The following is a 17,068-nucleotide window of genomic DNA, read 5'->3' as shown; positions in this document are numbered from 1 at the left end:
TTGTGTTCCTTTTTATTAGATCTTCTGTAGGAAGAAAGGGTGATGAAGGCAGACAGTAGAAATTCAACAGCAAGAAGATCAAAACAACCCCATATTTATTCCCCCTGCACCTCACAGGAAGCTGAAATGCCAACATGTTGGATGGGATTGCTCACTCTGACATATGTAATATGTTGATGGCATGCCACTTATGATTTCCTAGAAAACTGGTGTGATCCCTGAATTTCTTAGGCTTTTTGTAACCATAACTTCTAGTTACTAGCTGTCATCTGTTGATGTTGGCTCAGTTTTTGTTTTGTTTTGCTTTTGTTTAAAAAATAAATATATTGAGGGGACTCTGATTTCATGTGTGTTATCTTTCTAGTAGAAACCATCTAAGTATCCACACAGGGGACCATAAATTTGAACAATATTGGTAACTTTTGTGTGGGTTTTTTCCAACTTACCTGTAAAGTGATTCCTCTGAGCCATTTACCCTGTTCGTAATCTTGGAAAGGAAAATGAACAAAAAGTAATTTTCTCTTTCTGTATTTGTTTTGCCTCTGTGGAATAGGTCTGGAGAGAGAGAGGAAAGCTTGACCCTGTGGCAGGTGCTGGGCCAAAGCTGTAGATCATGAGACCAAACTCCTCAGAAGGCAACAACCTGGAGCAGACAAGAAATGTTTCCCACAGCTTTGCGGAAAGTATTTTTATAAATCTTGTGTGAAAATATTTCTGACATATTGATTTTACTGATCAGGTTGTGAAAGATTATGTCCGTGATTGTTGTATGAAAGGATCAGAGCAGCATTTATCTCTGTCCATCTCCCTTTCAGGGATTTCTGTATCTCTCTGAAGAGCAGGAATAGCAGCTGAATGCCCAGAATTTTATCTTGGAGGCTCCAGGGAGTCTTGGCCATTTGCCTTGGCTATAGACTTCACTAAAATCAGTTATGTCTTTGTCACCTCCAGGCTGGGCCTTAAAGGACTCTCTTTTAAATTAGAACTCTATAAACTTAATTTTCTTCCAGTGCTTCATTTGCTTCCAAGCGTAATTCTTGACATTGATTTTAACTTATACTTAACTTTTATGGTGGTGGTCATGTGTACCTAAAAGGCTGCTGCTTCTTTGCTATGAAACCTGACCTGAGTGTTAGACTTTAGCCATTGGAAACAGGTAAATTCCTTTCTCTGGAAGACATGTAAAGTATTAACATAGTGAAAAATGAATTTAAAAGCTCCTAAGACATTCTGCATAGCCTGTCTTCTGATGATTATATAGCTGAACATTTGTAGAATCACAGCCATTACTGGTCCGATCTAACATTTATTTATTTGTTCCTACTTCAAACATAGATTTTATTATTGAGAAGTGTGTTTTAATATGTTTTCTCATGAATACACATGGATTTTGCAACACACAGGAGACATCAGCACCACTGTTTTTGCTATTCCTGCTCAGTCATCCCTCCTCTTGATGAAAATGTCAAGAGAGCAATGACTCTAATAACAGTCATCTATGGGCTTTAACTTTCCAAGAGTATTTTTGAAGTTTCTTCATGTTGAAAATGCTTGTTTTGGTTTTCCTCCTAATCTTTTTCCCCAAAATTTAGTGTTAACTTTATGCAGGTACATTTTGACGTTGACAAGATATTTTGAAGTTACTTTATATGGAGCTTACTCCATTCAATCACTATTTGTGTGATCATCTTTCTTCAAACTAATATTTAATTTTCTATTTTTAGAATGCAGACCACTGTGTGACCTTTAGGTGCCATCTGGTATTGAGCTTTAGCTCCAGCAGAGGAGTACAATTCATCACAGGTCATTTTCTGGAATCCAAGAATGGAATTGGTAGCCTTTGAGTCAGCTAGAATTCATGGATGTGGTAAATATGTGGAATCCACATGCACATATTTAAGTAAGAGTAACAGAAGTCAATTCTTCTTTCATCCCTAAAGAATTTCTGGTTTTTATTTTGAACTTTTCTAGGGTTTTCTGAGACATGTGACTCTCACAAGAACAGTCAGACCTGCAAAATTTCCCAATGGTTGAATTTTTAAATGATGTATGTACTTGGGATGAAGTTATTACCAGGTGGTAAATATTTTACAGTTTTCAGTTATTTTCATCATGAATAGTGATAAATCTATTGTTGTCTAACGCAGATTGGCTTAAAATATCATAAGGAACCTGAATGTGCAAAAAGACTGAGGTACAGTTGTGATTTATGATTTAAAGATTAATAAATAAATCACTAGTGAGATTTTCATGACAAAATAAGTGAAAACTGTTTCCACTAGAGAAAGCAGATATTGAATAAATGTGGGTAAATACAGAAAATATGATAATTTCTGTATGACAATGCATGCTAAACATTATAATCTCCCAGTTTGAAGAATAATAACAATATTATTAAAGTTAATATATTTTTTCTGCAGAATGTTGTGAAATTGTTGTAGCCATAAATTATCAACAGGGAGATTCCATGATTCCTTCAAAGGCACAATGCCTTCTGCTCTCCAGAAACTCCTAGGAGCTGCAAAGGAGTGTCCCCATCTGCTGCAGTGACATTTCCTAATTTCTGCTATAACTGATAAGATTTTTGGCATGTGGCTGAATGAAACAAAGTAAAAAGAAATGAAAAGCATATTCAATACTTAATAACGTTAAGACAGGCAATACTTCATTAGAAAAAACATCCAGCTCTAACGAGAAGAATCAAGCCATTATAGAAAGAGCAGCAGAGAGAAAATGTAATTAAAACTCTGTAACAGCTTCTTTTCTGACATTGTTTTCAGCTTTCTGCAGCTTTGACGTTTTCTGTCATTATTCTCTTCTAGAAATTACTTTTTTTTTTTTATTATGGTAAGCATTAAATAGTGATAAGGAATTGAAATTTGCTAATAAAGGGAATGAATAGAGTAATGGTAAGAAAAAAATGAAGTAATAGGAGTGCACAAAAATACATAAAAGTCCTGTAAAATTGTTTTGCATAATGCTGGGGTGTTTTTCCCCTTGCTTATAACACTTTTGTGTTTAAAATGTTCTTTGGTTCTTTGGTTCACCCCCTTTTCCAAATGTCTGGAAAGGTCTTTCAGTTGTTGCCAATCAGCCCAGCTCAGTGATGTTAATCCATTTTTTTACTGCCACAAGTGCTATCTTTAGAAAATGTATATTATGCATAGATCAGACAACCAAACTGCTAACTCTGTACTGCAGTAGCAACATCTGTGTTGCCACCTACCCAGCAGACACAGCTTTTTAAAACTGGGTTTTCTTTATAAAGCTGAGATTCTTATCCAGGCAATAAAGTAAAGCAAGTAAATCCTGTGAAACAAGAGTCGTGAAGCACACTAAAGCAATTTTTTTTTCTTTTAATTTGCCTCTCATTAACTAATCAAGATACAGTGGGAATACTGCAAACCATTACATGGGGGATAAATGGTTCATAAATCAAGATAACCCTCTGGGTTATTTTCAGGCAAAACTTATTCAAATCTTGCCTGAAAAATTATGATTATGCCATTGCAGAGACAGCACTTGCCAAAACATCAGCTGAAGCAGGAAGCTGCATCTTGGTATAGCTTGAGCTGCTGGATGCCTGAGTGATTCCTGAAATAAAGCAAGCTGTAAATGATAATTTTGGTTGATGGGTGGACTTCTGCTATGTGTGAGTCATGTAGCTAGTGGGAATGGCTGATGAAGAGCCTCAAGCTAGGTGGAGTTTATTATAAATCCACAAATATGAGAAAAATGTAGAAAAATTAACAGGTTTTGATGAAACAGGCAAGAATTCTCTGCACATAATTGAATATATATTTAAATGATGGTTTCTAATGAAAGGGATTTTAATCAGGTCCTATTAAGCTCTGTCTACCAGGAGTGAGAGTATCCCAAAAGCTCTGCTGGGCTGAGGAGATTCTTTCATTTTGGGTTGGTGTTCTGCCTTGTCCTACCCGCCATTGATCCTTTTATTTATTTTTTTCTGTTGAATTCCTTAAGCTGATAGTACACATCAAATGCCAAATGGTTGAGAGGAAATGTATAAATATTTCTATTCACAAATCCTCTATTGAGAGGTAGGTCATGATTAAAAGCTTGAGTATTTTTGATTTGCTGGTTGCATTGTGGTGTCAGAGGGTGGAAGAAGCTCATCTTACCTACCTGACTTTTATTTTAGCTTTCTAAAAATCAGATATTTTGTTACTTGTGTAGCACCCAAAGCTGTCTTGAATCTTGGTTAGTGCTGGCCAACAATTTCTTTACCATTGGACATAAATGGCAATTTCTGAAGCACCTTAAATGAAGTAAAAGACAAGATTACTGGAGCCTTCATATCTATGAACAGTTATTATTAGTTTATTTATGTAGAAGCACGGGAGAAAATGTCTTTGTTTTCATCAGTTACATACATTAGAACTCCTCAGGTAACTTGTAGGACACAGGCAGCTACAAATGCAAATACTGGAAACTCCACTACTTCCATTCTCACTGACCAATGGAAGAGATAAGCTTTAAAGGAAATACAGAAGAACCAGTGAATGGATAAAATATTTAAGGTGTGTTCAATAAGCAGAGTATTAGAGAGGGACAAAATAGACCTTAGCTATAGCAACAGTTCTATAAAGGAGATATTTCCACCAAGATGTGCTGAGAAGATGTTTGGAATCACCTTCTGCCACGAGACCTAATTTTTAAAATCAATGCAATCTTAAGGTTTAATGCAGTCATGTAAAAAGCATGACATTATTGAAAAGCAAGGAAAATGTGATTATCCTTGCTAAAATGAATCACTTTAGTTAAAGGAATTTTTAGTATATTTAAAAGCAGCAAAAGACACTGTCTAAATAAATGTTAAGTATTTAAAATTCTTGCTTAAGATAATAAATCTGAGGAATGGAAATAATATTATTGATTTCCTGAAAATATCATTTTGCTCATTCATAACACTTGGTTTAAAAACAAAATCCAAACTCTTTGTCATGTTCCTTAACATGATAACTTGGCTACAAAGGTATCTATTAATAAAATATGCATTTGTAAGGAAATCTTTCCCTTTCTTTCCAGAACTGCATTTAAGCTGTTTTACATGATTCATTTACTAATACTATTTGTTAGAAAAGGTGGTGAAAGCAAAGGTTGTATAAACAATTTGCTCTTGACCATTTTTGATGTTGAAGTACTTCTCTAAGAGCCATTTAAATCTGCCAGCTCTGTGTGATCCTCCATTTTCTCATTTTTCAGAAGTATGAGTGGATAATGAAACCACATAATGAAACAAAACAAAAAAAAAAAAGCCACAGTGTTAACTGTTAGAAATGCTTATTGCAAATGCAAATAGGAAACATGTTGTCCAATTGATTTATTGTTGCAACTATGTGCAATGGAAAGCATAAGTGTTTCTAGTACATAAATTACCTTCTTCCTGTGAGGCTTTCTTCTGTGGCACTACCCCTGATGTATCACCAAGCATTCCAGCCACCAGCTCTGCTGAAGTCCATTAGAAATTCCACTTCACATAATGCATTTCACTGTTGTAGCACAAGTCTTCACTCCCAAGAGTGAGCAGTGTAATACATTTTTGTTATGTAATTGTCCACAGGCTGGAGAACACCTGTTGGCTAAATCTGATTTAGCACATTGCTGCTACCACTGGTAAAATACAACACTGTGTAGTGAGGTAGTTAGGAAGCAAGGTAAGCAGATGAATTGGGTTTTGTATGTGGGTGTGAGATTCAACAACAGTACACTTTGATGATATTCTTCTCTCCTGTTGCAGATCTCTCCCTGCATGCAGCAAGGATGCAAAGACTCATTTTGGTTTGCATGCAGTTTGCAACACAAAACATTCCATGGAAAGGGAATGTTAGAATAACTTCAGTTATTCTCTGAGAGTCCATAGGTGCAAACCAACACCCTTGGGGTCAAACTGCATCCAGCACTTGGACTGTTATTACCTCTAGAGCCTTTCATCAAATCTCCACTTTGAAAGTTTTACTAGTAAATATTTCTAAAGATTACTATGCACAGCTGGAATAATTGCATTTTCTACGTCATAATATATCCACAATGCAATTACTTGATGTAACTACATAACATAGTCTAATGGGTTTTTACATCATTCAAGATCCTTTCTGCTGAGTTTCTCTAAATTGTCATGCTTGAATGAAAAATTTAACATCATTCATTCTGAGTTGTCACATATTTAAGACATATGAGCAGATGTCATTTGAGTGCAGACGTGTCAGAATAATTATTAGGAAGACTGGAATACCACCTTTTTTTAAACAGGAAAATGTTTCTGCTGGGGAATCCTTCAAACAACATGGAGCTCTTTCAGGACAGAATATAGAGATCCTGTTCATGTGTTTTCACTGGTAAATAAAAAAGTTACTTTTTCTCACAGCTTTTATTTATGTGAAAAGATGTTAACAAACACCAAACACCCCCTGATTATGCAGCTAAAAAAAAGAACCACAGCAAAAAAAGGACAGATGTATTTCATAGTTTTGGCAAGCTTCTAAATAAAGAGAATTAAGTTTATATATTTGAAAACTCAAATTACCATTTTTTCTAAGTCTGTTGATCTTTACGACCTTGTTTGTGCTAAATATGGGACTATCTGCAAGGGACGGCGTAATTTTATACTCCATGGGCTTAAATTAAATGCCAGAAAGCTTCAAAAGCCATTTTAATTGCTAAAATGAAAAGATGACACACATCAAAGCATCCCTATTTTTTTCACGTCGATGCCTACATAGCTTTTTTAGTATCCATTTAGAGCTGTTACTTAGGCTTCATCCTGATTATGGCATCCCTGTATTGTCGGATATTTTGAAGACTGCAACATCACATTTTCAGAGGAAAGAGAAATTGAGAACCAAACTGGCTTTGCATCACAGCAATACAGGGGTTTACATGATGCTTTTTCATTCCTGTTTTTCTCCCTTTTCTTTTAAGGCTGCAGATTCCTCAGATTAGAGACCCATTGGTGATTTCTGCCCAAGCCCTTGGTCTAAACCAGGATTTACCCCAAAAAGGATAAAGTTCAGGCACTCAGTGGATCCCAGCCATGGCACGTCAGGTACCTTGTTTAGCAAGAGCATGTAAATGGGAATTTGTGCAAAAATAGACAGACTTAATAGCCTTTCCCTGAGCCTCTTGAAGCTCTCCTGTCAACAGGCAAAATAAAAACCATTGTGTCTGAATTCCCAGCGCACTACAGTTGCAAGAGACATCCTCCTGGAACAGATAAAGCAGTGCCCAAACTCTTTGGTCAACAATACCAAATATTCTTTGGAAAGATTTTCAGCATCCTTCCAAATTTAGGTTTATTATCTGTTTGTGTATGTGAGTATAAGCATAAATAAAAACAAATTTTCAAAATAGCTACATATGACTGCCAGGAATGTAATGATGAAGATTCAAATGTTATTTAGGACAAAGGGATAGAACAGATTTATTGTTACCCACAATTCCCACTAGTTATAAGAGGTTTGATTAGCTATTCCTCAAAAAATTCTGTCTTTTGTTAAACTTTGTTATTCCTTTAGTTTATGTGGCCCTTTTTGGCTTTTATTGTGAGCAAAACAGTGCTGTTAAGAAAGGTTGTTTTAGCTATTGCTGAACATCAAGATCCTTTCCTGCCAGGGAGTACCTCGGGGTGCACAAGAACTGGGAAGGGACACAGCCAGGACAGCTGACCCCAGGGAAAAATCAAATACTATTAAAACTCAAATTATCATATTACTATGTAACAAGTATGAGGAAAAAAGCACTAAAGCCTTTGTATGAATGAGAAGGAAGTCAAAGATAATTTATGTATTGGCTGAAGCTGAAATGTTTCCAGCAGGAGAATAATCCTGGTGATTTGCTAAAGTAGTTAATGGGAAATGGTTAATTGGAAAACAGTAGGGCAATGGTATTCAGCACAAATTGAAACCATATCCAAACGTCCAGACAACTATAACATAAAAATATAGATGTTATAAAATAAGATTTTACTAAAAAAATTAATTTCTTTGCTTACAGAAAGGAGAAAACATGGTGCAGTCAGATGAAGGCTTTTAAGTGTGATCTCAAGAGTATGCAAAGCTTTCCAGCTCTTTACAGTGAAGAGAGATAAAATTCTCCATCAGTTTATGAAATGACACCTTGCTTTAATGGAGGGTGTTTTAAATAATGCTCTAAATATAGTGCTGTAGATGTCACTTATTCTGGTCTTATTTTGACCTTAGCAAAGTTTCTAATTTGGTAACTGTATGGTAAATTATTAGTTAACCTGGAGAAAAAGGTTGTTATGGCAATAGCTTTATTATGGGTAAAAAATTAGAAACAGCATTAGCTTTTGTTGAAAGGGAAATTAGAGAAGTAGGGAGAGAATTAATATCATTAATTATATTCTTGCAGGAAGAGCCTTAGGACTTATCTATAAAAAAAACCCCAAACGATCAATAATTATCCTCACAAAAGTCAATGCCATTCTTCAGGTACATGTATAATAAATACATAGTGAGATATCTTCTTAATCTACTCAAGGCTTGGGAAGGATTTAATTTGTTTATTTAATTGTGACCTTTAATATTTTTCTCTTAAATTTCAGAAAATATGAGAGAAGAAACAAGAAAACTAAGAGTGGCTTAAACATGGAACAATCAATCCTTCCTTAGAGCCTCTCAGATCACTGGAATAAGACTTGGTGATTTATTTTATATTAAAAATATTTCTTCATACATTTGGAAATGTATAATGAGGGAGTTTCATGTGTCAGTATTAATAATTTACTGTTCTATGTGGACTTGCAACTTAGATGTTTAAAACCTGAATGAGATGAATACACTTGAGATGGAGTGAAGATTTAATATTTGAACGTTTGTACACAGTGGATTGGACAGCTGATAACAGGTATAAAGAAAGAGCTGGATGATCCACCCAAACAAATGCACAGTGCTACAGTCCATCACCCTTTTCAGTTTAAGATCGTTGAGAGCAGGAGGGAAAAATTGTTTTCCATCTAAAACCGGTGGAGTGGATGAGCAGTTTGATTCTTTCCCATTTACATTCACCATGTGTTCAGGGTCAGCTTGACTTTTTCATTCTTTAAGCAGCTGTTGCAAAGTAAATATTATGCAAGTTTTCGCGGCATATATTGTAAATTTCATTCTGATGGGAGAAGGGGGAGTTATGTGTTACAAAATAACAAGTATCAGAACTATTTGTTTTAATTACTTTTTTTTCTATAATTGCCACTGTTTCAGACACATTCACAGTCTCCACATCCAAAATGGATGGAAGCAATATGTGCTAAGTATATTAATGCACTGATGCAAAAGATAAGGCATAGTATCAAGAGAGCAGCCAGAGGCATCTTCAGGTGTGAGGCTAGCTAAACTCATGGTGAACTGATTAATTGAAGGCTGATGGATTTTAGCTTGTTATTGGTAATGAAGCATAAAAATACACCGTGAAATGCATCTTCTCTCTCTCTCCCCACCTCAAAGTAGGAACAGGAAAAAAAAAAGTAACCATGAGTGGAAGAAAAGTCTGTGGAGGAGGCTGAAGGGATGAATGGTATGAAGATGGATGTCAAATAGAGTGAGTACAGTAATAATTGGGAATACAGGACTGTCCCTGAGAGGGCAGGTGGAAGTTGAAGGAAACTGAACCTAGCAGCACTAAAACATGCTGCCAGCAGCAATGCATGTAACATCTGCATTTGATTTAATTTGGGGTGAAAATTTGTCACAAAACTCTTGCTTTCCATTTCACCTCTGACTAAAATTGCTAGAGATTCACTTTTGAAAATAAAGAATAAAAAGTGAAGAGGATACTTCTGCCAGCTGCCTTTTTGCAGTGACAAGGATTCAGATAATTGACTTGTGCATTGGATTGTGTTTTTTCATACCCAGAGTTTCTCAATCCATTCTGCCAGTTCTTCAATATCAAGAACTTGTGACCTTTATGACATAAATGTGTCTAATGTCTAATGTGTCAGGAAGACAATGGACAGGATATTTAACCATGGAGAACTACTCACTGTCTTAGCTCTTCTGGCCAGCTGAATTGAGGAAAATAAGAAATGATGTGCATTTAGTGTGGAGGAGGCAGAGTGCATCATCCTGCAGATGTTCAGCTGGGCATCCTTTGGATGAGGAGAGCTTTTGATGAAGAAAACACTGGATTTTCAGTTCTCTATTCTCCAAAGTTGAACTGTGGCTCCGTATGTCAGCACTGCACAGGATATAGTGCTGCTTCACATTCCCACAAGAAAAGCACTCAGAAAAAACCAGACTCCTAAGTGCCTTTTGGGTGTACCTTGGGGTGGCAGCGACGTAATGAGAACTCCCCACACAAACCATGGCCTTTCCCCTTCTTCACTGATTTGCTCCTTGGGAAAACTTCTCTTTTGAAATGCCTTTGTGAAGGTGTATAAAGGGGTCTATTTCTCATTGTCTCTTCAGCTGTTTGAGCACAGATACTTTGAAACCTAGGCTGAAACACATGCAGAAGGATGCTACTTGCTTTTTGTTCTCCCCTATCAAAGTTAACTGATTTACCGGCATTAAGAAGGAAAATTAATCACAATCTTTTAAAAGGAAAAGACAAATAACTTCACCAGCCCTACTGTGCTGGCTGACAGGATTCTGCCCAACCCCACTGTGTGGTCTGATAACAATTATTAACACAGAATTATATACCTTAAAACCCCCTAAACATATGAGCCTGTGCGGTATGTAAGCACTGTTTGAAGTAATTCTTGAACACAGGCTGTGTTTGTATGCATGATAAAAGATTTTCATCATCAGGATGATGACACTTTATTGTCAGTTATGTATCTTTCTGCTTAGCTGCATTCCTGCTGAATTTTGTTTTAATACAGAAATGAGCTATAATCAATAACTTGTCAAATTATTTATTCCGAATGGACTAGGAAAATCCTAGCCAAAGAATTTTGACATTACTCTCTGAATAAATTATCTGAAATACATATTTCTATTATTTGACCAGCTCTCTAGATTATTAAATAATGTTCAGTGAATAATTTATTCAACATTTTTCCTGTCAATCTCTGAATAATTTACTCATGAATACATTATTTTTATTATTCAGCCAAGTATATTTCCAGCATCCGTGGCAATGCCTTTGTTGTGTAAAAGCATGGAGATCTCTGGAAAGGGAGATAAACTTTTAACTAGCATAACTTAACTTCTTTGTATTAAGCATTTTTATATACCCAAGTGCATAATTAAATGAATCCATTTTCATCTCTCTCTCTTAATTTAACGAGTAGTTTTCTGCAGGTCTTTAACTCAATGATCCCTACTATTTTTATTGAAAACCTTGCACTGTTGCTATCTTTCCTCTGCTTGTTTTTTTCAAGTCCCCAAAACCATTCAGGAAACTTTGGTTGCTTTAATTTGTGTGCTGAAGATATATAATGAGGTAAATATTTACACTGCTTGCCTTTTTCTGTTAACCCAGGTATTTTGAACATAATATCTACATAAATACATACTGAATAAACACAGGCCTGTGACATACAAACACAAGTGGAAAGGAATGAGCTGTTAAAAATGCAGTCCTGACAGAGGAAGAGAAGTGAGAGGATTGCAAGGAAAGACTGAAGAGTCAGGCCAACCAAAGGATGTGTTGTGGAATATCTGTATCTGTTTACCAGATAGAAAAATGTAACAATCATCTACCCTGGAGCAATGATGAAGTGAAATGGCTTGAAGATGAACAGTCCTACCCCCTCCTACAGCACCCATTCTGCAGTTCCCATCCTGGGGATGGCAATAGGAGGTGAAATCAGGGAGCTCATGACTGCAGTGTCACCTATTCCTCTGCCCTCCTGAGTCTGAGGGGGAAGCTAAGAACTACTTTGGTTACTCTGCAGCTCAAACAGCATTTTATTATTTCATTATCTAGCCATTTGGGATGGAAAGTAATTTTGAATTTGTGATTCATGGCTCTCAAGGATGTGTAGCATGGATAGCTACAGCTAGTAAATGCAAACTGGAGGGCAGGAGTAGTATCTGAAACCAAAATCTAGATGTTGTTTCAGTTCCAGCTTAGCAATTACTTTGAAAATAATATGGTCCAGAGACCAGAGCCAGCACAGATTGTGATACCCTGGATATGAGTAATATATCTTTATTTCTAGGGAGTTTGAAATCCTATCCACTGGTCAAAACATGATGCATAAAGAGGCATAACCTGAATTTGAACCTGTCCTAATTCCACCTCAATGGTGGAATGCACATTTAGGAAGGAAGATCTCAGACTTAACTTGCAAATTGCCAAAAACCAGAAGTTTGGCTAATTGCAAAAGGTAATTCTTGGAATTATCTAGCTTAATTGGTACTTTCACTTCTGACAGCAAAGATTCTTGACTTCCAGGCAGGCTAAGAAGCACACAGGTTTGAATATATGAGCACCTAAACCCAGAATTTTAATGACATCTGAGGGCTTTAAGGGTCACATTTGCAACTCCGAACAGGACTGCATACCACCCTGTAACTAAAATGGCAATATTGCCTTCATGTCTCTTGTAGACTAAAGAACTACAGACTGAGGCAACAACTATGATTCATACCTGGATTTTAGTAGTGTCATGGTTTGACCCTGGCCAAACACCAGGCATCCACAGCAGCCACTGTCTCACTCTCCCCTATAACAGCTGGGCTGAGGAGAGAAAGAAAATGTAATGAGGGGTCATGAGTTGAGATAAAGGCTGGCAAAAAACACTCCAAGGGCAAACCAGGCTCAACTTAAAGCTACAAAGTGAATTTATTACTAACAGAGACAGAGGAGGATAACGAGAAGGAAAATAAGACCTTAGAAACACCTTTTCCCCCAACCCTTCCCTCCTTCCCACCAACAGTGCAGGGAACAGGGCGTGCGGTTTTGGGTCAGTTCATCACTGAGATCTCCTTCCACTGCTCAGGGAGAGCAGTCCTTCCCTGCTGCACTGTGGGGTCCTTCCCTCAGGAGACAGTTCTCCAAAACTGCTGCAGCGTGGGTCACTCACCCACGGGGTGCAGCCCTCCAAGGCCAGGTAGCTCCAGCCTGGAAGCAGCACCCCTTTTCTCCGTGGGGACTGCCACTGGATCACAGCCTGCTCCATGCATCCACCCACTCTGCACCCTGATCTGTGCTGTGGAAGCAACACAAAGTGTGGGAAACAAGGCCAGGGATGCATGACAGAGTGCAGCAAAGAATCTCCTTATGGCCCATGCTGGAGCTAGCCACAGAAAAAGCAAAACAGAAACAAAAGACAAGGCCTGTTGTTGTGGTTTGTCCGTAAAGATGGTTCATGGAATCATTATTAGCCTGTGTGTCGTGCTGAAAGGAACAGATTTCATGTTCCCATAATATGTATGTGGTTCCATAGAGTGTTTCTTTCTTTCACCCACCCACTCTCTGTTCTATTGTCTGGGGACCTTTTCAACCTTTCTTTAAATACATCCTAACTTTTGTCATACTCTAAGGCTTAGTTCTTTTTTTCCACCTTGTTTTTTTTTTTGTTTTTTTTGTTTTTTTTGTTTTTTTAATTCTTAATGCCTCTAAGGTCATAAGGTCCATTATTTGATAATTCACAGAACCACAGGGCAGGAGAGGTGTAATTTAGCAATTAAGAACTGCTGGAAAGTCCAGTGAACTCAGTACCTCCTGCTTCTATAAGGTTATTTATAAAATCAGCTATGGGAAAAGGGAAAAGTAATTTTACCCAGTTTACCCTTCCTGTTTTATTATCTGAAAGGACTAAATGAATTTTATCTAGTTCTGGAACATATTGTTCCAGAATAAAGTAAAGAAATAATTTATTTTATTTTTGTGTTTTATTTTATTTTTTCTAGTGGCCATTTTCTCAGAGTAGCCTCTCTGTATAATGGTAAAAACAAATTACATGAACATACACTTTCCTACCATTATTGTTCAGTTTTAGCTACTATGACTTTGCTCATCTTCCTTATAAGGAAACCACAAAAGCTAATCTTAATACTGGATTTTACAATGTTTACTGAGCTGCTTTTTAAAATTTTTCTGAGCTTGTAAAAGTATAATTATCGTATCCTAATAATTATAACAGACGACATTTCTCTTCCTCTTCACAGTGTTTGATCTAAACTGAAAATTTCTGATCTCCTTGTCAAAGACAGAGCTGTTTTCTTGGGAATATTTTGAACTTTGATGAAAGTTTTATGACACTTCCAACAAAACATGCTGCTCGTTAAAGTTTTATAGCGAGAGAGCTCTATCTGCATTGTTTTGAAATTGTAAATATCACATAATTGTCATCAATGAGTAGCTGATGAAATACCTGTTCCCAGAAGCTTATTTCTGCAGAAGGGAGTTTGGTCACAGACGGATAGATGTTTTTGCAGTCCCAGGGTTCCAAGACAAGGCTCTTTTCATTCTGTCATGGTGATGGTCCCAAAAGTCAAACCATGATGAAACTGATGATTTATTTATAACATTTTGCAAGGCATTTGCAGAGGAAACAAATTCTGTTGTCTTTAAAAATCTTATCCACTTTCTCTTTGTCCCACGAGGTACCAGGAGATTAGTGTCCCATTAGTTTCCTTCATCCAGTTTTTATGAGCCAAAACTTACACATCTGTCTTTGGATAGTAATGGATAGCTCTGGTTGCTCAGTGATATGAACATTAAGTGCGGCACTGGTTTGTTGTAGGACATCTAGCTCACACAACTGCAGTTGACACAAATGCTAATTACCCTTAATATCTAAGCCTTGGGGAGTCTCTAAAACAAATAGACAAGAAGACTGTAAATGTGTATATATATTTTTTAATATTTAAAAAACTTACTTGTCACGTTAGTTTCAAATCTCTTGGCACATGTTGCAGCTTTTCTGATAATTGTGGAGATAAAATACCACTTTCAATGAAACATTGTTCCTTTTCAGAAGCACTTGGGTAATTTGACTCCCAGACAGCACAAGGTTTTGTCTCGTTGTTATGAAGACTACATGAAGATATAAAGATGTTACTCAGACAAATTGCTTTTTTTAAAGAGACAGCCTAATTAAAATTAGAACATTATTATTTAATACTACCTAATTAGAACAGCTAACATTTTTCTTCCCTTCTATCTGCATGAGGAATACCTGACTGTTTCCCTTCTAACTCTGCAGGATGTGCACACATTGAGAGGAAGCAGATCATCACTCTCAAGGGCTACACATCCCATGCAAACCCCTAAGAAGCAAGCCAGGTGAGTTAAATGGAAGCCAGAATATTTTACCTCAGATGGGATGTATACTTCACAGACTGACAAGTGGTATTTTTCTTGAATCACCTCCTGAAGGTGTGTTTTTTATCTTTATTGACAATGCAGGGAACCTGGGGAAATTGTGTCTGAGTTGAACTATGTTGACTGTCTAGAGTTAGGTGGTGTGAAAACCTCTTGCACTCATAAAAGTGGAACATAGGTGTTCATTTATATTGTAGTGCTGGCAGCACTACAGAGCAATGGTAATCACAATATAATTACAATCCATATCATGGGGAAGTTGCATACACAAAAGCGTTAGGATGATGATAAACTTGAGAAAGACAGATTTAAGAAAATGAGGGAGCTCATAGAAAATGCCCTAAGGAAAAGTAAACTCCTTGGATATGGCATTTCTTCCACTTAAGGAAACAGTAATAGTGTCTCAGGAGGTGTTGTGCTGCTGAACAAAATGAGAACAGGAAAAACTTACATAGCTAAATAAAAAAATTCAAACAATTGAACCAAGAAGAGACTCTTCAAAAATCTGACACACTGTAGCCAATAGACAGGAAATAAAATAAACAACATTAGGCGTTATGAGGAATACAACAAAAGTCAAAACATATTTTCAGAGTAACTAATGAATGGAAATAATGCCGATCTTTAAATACAGATATTAAAACAGATAGGTAGGTTTGAATTGATGGATAGAATCCTGTTTTGTTAGTAAAGGTGAAGCATCATCAGAGATTGTCACAAGAAGGTTAAGAGAACAAAGCCAAAGATCAGGGAAGATCCTAGGCTAGGCCTAAAGTTACTCTGACTGAACTCAGTTATGAAATGTCTGAAGACCTTGAACTTTAAATGGCCATGACAAATTTGAGAAATGCTCTGAAGCAAGCCAACCAAACAGAAGACACTTCCTACAACTATATATGCATTTATATATACACCCCCTTGTGCAGTAGTAATTGACTTTGGGTGTAAACAGCAGGAAAAACGGTGTGTGAGTGTTGAAGGAGAACACAACAAGGCATGAAGGGTTGGCCAGTGAAGGTACCAAGGTGAACCAAGCCCAGGGAAGGCAGTTGTAATTTAAAAAAGATGTTTCAGCAACTAGAGAGGATAACGCAAAGGAAAAAAGTGTCTGAATATAAAGTAAGGTACATGAGGTTGGAAGACTACAAAACAACTTCTAGGTTTCCACACTGACTCAGCTCAGTTAGCTTGCTGTTTTTGTAGAAACCTAAGAAAAAAATCCTTTGCTGAAAGAAGCTTCAGGAAAAAACCCAAACATTGTTAGAATTCATAAAGGCAAAATGGAAGAAAATATTGAGGAAAATGAAATAATGTGTGTTTGTAAATGAGTGGTGAAGGCTTATTTGAGTTATAATGCTCATCTCTCTAAATATTGAGAATTGTTTGACTCACTGAAACATTCTCTTTTAGGAAAAGGGTTTGAAAAAACTGATAGTACTATTTTAGAGAAGAAATAAACAGTGCAGTTGGCAGAAAGCTTGCTTATAATTCATTTGCTTATTTAAGTATTTAAATACTGAATTAGAATTGAAATATCTATACTACAAATACCTTTGCAATAAATACTGTAAAACTCATTTTAGAAACAGAAATGTGTTTCCAAAATGACAAACACCTGTAGGAGTTGATAGCTTTCCTTGTAATAGCTGTAACTTAAATAAGGAAACTCTTCCCTGTTCTTTTCCTTAAATTTGGTGTGCCAGAAGCATCCACCTACTAACAAAAATGTTGAAAATGCACTTATTTTTCTTATTGACACTTGTAGTGCCAAATAAGAAAAATTAAAAAAAAAAAAAAATCCTGAGCTGCA

The 17,068-nt window shown here is 36.6% G+C and overlaps 1 long non-coding RNA gene across 1 annotated transcript; it reads left to right on the top strand.

Moving 5' to 3' along the window:
• Nucleotides 1-566: 566 nt before the first annotated feature.
• Nucleotides 567-2,603, top strand: LOC146437725 (uncharacterized). The gene is made up of 3 exons (XR_014851960.1): nucleotides 567-700; nucleotides 1,725-1,803; nucleotides 2,421-2,603. It is a non-coding gene; the product is annotated as an uncharacterized LOC146437725 (long non-coding RNA).
• The last annotated feature ends 14,465 nt before the right edge of the window (nucleotides 2,604-17,068 follow it).

The sequence above is a fragment of the Lichenostomus cassidix genome, chromosome 4 (genome assembly GCF_008360975.1).
Source record: "Lichenostomus cassidix isolate B80296 chromosome 4, HeHo_3.0, whole genome shotgun sequence".
Classification (NCBI taxonomy): Eukaryota; Metazoa; Chordata; class Aves; order Passeriformes; family Meliphagidae; genus Lichenostomus; species Lichenostomus cassidix.
The sequence above is the reverse complement of the archived record's forward strand: the minus strand, read 5'-3'. Positions and strand labels throughout refer to the sequence as shown.